Here is a 2,320-nt window from a genome sequence, read left to right on the forward strand (position 1 = left end):
CAGTTTCACCCAAGGCCGACTTTCTGTGGATGCCTATAGCAGGGAGTTTGGTAATCTCGCCCGATATGCAACTGAGGAAGTGTCTACTGACGCCAAGAAGCAAGCAAGGTTCCGTAAGGGCCTTAGTCCTGAGCTTCGCCGCGACCTCCGTCTGCATGAGTGCACATCTTTTTCGAAACTTGTCAACAAAGCCATCAGTGCTGAAACTGGTCAGACTGACTATGACGCAACACGCAAGCATGGACGTGACATGGGTTCCTCATCCGGTGCTGGTCCTCAGAAGCGCCGCGTGTGGGTGCCCAACACCGCCCTGCCACCCAGGTTCACACCGAGGCCATCCTTCCAGGCGCCTCGCCCTGTTCAACAGTCTGCACCGGCCAAGCCCTATGGGGGTCCAACCAATAATGCTCCTCCACGTACCAGTTCCGTGACTTGTTTCAAGTGTGGGGAATCTGGCCACTATATGCGTGAGTGTCCCCAGACCAACCCCAATCAATCTGCTAAAGCTGTTGGCCGTGGCAAGCCGACAGGAAAAATATTCCACGCCAAGCCGGTCACCGCTACACGTGGCCATGTCAACTGTATCTCTGCCGAAGAAGCTCAAGAGGATCCCAACGTCGTTCTCGGTACGCTTCTTGTTAATTGCCACCCGGCATCTGTTCTTTTCGATACAGGAGCCTCTCATTCTTTTATATCTGAAAACTATGCTCGCTTGCATAACGTCGCATTCGGTGATATGCCAACCTCTATGGTAATTCAAACTCCGGGATCCAAATGGCAAACTTCTAGAGTAAGCCATGGAAATGAAATCCAAGTCGACAGACTTGTTTTCCTCGCGTCTTTGATAGCCCTTAAATCTTCAGATATTAATATCATTCTGGGTATGGACTGGATGTCAGCTCATCAAGCCAAAATTGATTGCTTCTCTAGGACTGTTCAACTCACCCATCCTTCGGGGAAGATAGTCAATGTCTTGACCCGAATAGCCAAGCGACAATTATATTCTCTTAACGCCAGCCCTTTGCCAGACCTTGAGGACGTGCCGGTAGTCCGTGACTTCCCGGATGTCTTTCCAAAGGAATTGCCAGGTGTTCCACCTGACAGGGATGTTGAGTTCGTAATCGACCTCATCCCCGGAACCGTTCCGATTGCTAGAAGACCTTATAAGATGGCACCCCTAGAACTAGACGAGCTTAAGAAACAACTCGATGAGTCCTTGAAAAAGGGTTTCATCCGCCCTAGTTCATCTCCGTGGGCTTGCCCCGTCCTATTCGTCAAGAAGAAGGATGGTACGGACCGGATGGTTGTAGATTACCGACCTGTCAATTTGGTCACAATCAAGAACAAATATCCGCTTCCCAGGATCAACGACCTGTACGATCAGCTCGCTGGATCCTCAGTCTTCTCCAAGATGGATTTGAGGTTGGGCTACCATCAAATCAAAATCAGAAACGGGGACATTCCTAAAACGGCCTTTGTTACTCGTTATGGCCAATACGAGTACACCGTCATGTCCTTCGGTTTAACCAACGCTCCAGCCACCTTTTCTCGGTTAATGAACTCAATCTTCATGGAGTATTTGGATAAATTCGTCGTAGTTTACCTCGATGATATACTCATCTACTCCAAGAACGAGGAAGAACATGCCGAACATTTAAGGCTAGTGTTGAAGAAACTCCGAGAGCATCGCCTTTATGCCAAATTTTCTAAATGTGAATTCTGGTTGTCAGAAGTGACCTATCTGGGTCATGTAATATATGGTAAAGGTATTGCTGTTAACCCTGAGCGAGTTCAAGCCATCCTTAATTGGACTCCACCTGAATCGGTCAAGCAAGTTCGGAGTTTTCTATGCTTAGCGAGCTATTGCCGTCGCTTTGTCGAGAACTTCTCCAAGGTTGCTAAACCTCTAACCGAACTCCTCAAGAAAGATAAGAAGTTCGAATGGACTCCACAATGTGAGCACAGCTTTCAGGAACTGAAAAGACGCCTGACCTCTGCTCCCGTACTGGTACCGCCAGACTTCTCCAAGGACTTTGTTATCTACTGCGACGCCTCGCGACAAGGACTAGGTTGCATTCTTATGCAAGATCGACACGTAATTGCTTACGCTTCACGGCAATTGCACCCACATGAGGAGAATTATCCTACTCATGATCTAGAGCTTGCAGCCGTAGTCTATGCACTTAAGACCTGGCGACATTACCTCCTCGGTAATCGATGCGAAATATTCACTGATCACCAAAGTCTGAAGTACATTTTCACCCAACCGGATTTGAATCTCAGGCAGAGACGTTGGGTTGAATTGATCACAGACTTCGAC

Source organism: Triticum aestivum, chromosome 3B (genome assembly GCF_018294505.1).
Source record: "Triticum aestivum cultivar Chinese Spring chromosome 3B, IWGSC CS RefSeq v2.1, whole genome shotgun sequence".
Classification (NCBI taxonomy): Eukaryota; Viridiplantae; Streptophyta; class Magnoliopsida; order Poales; family Poaceae; genus Triticum; species Triticum aestivum.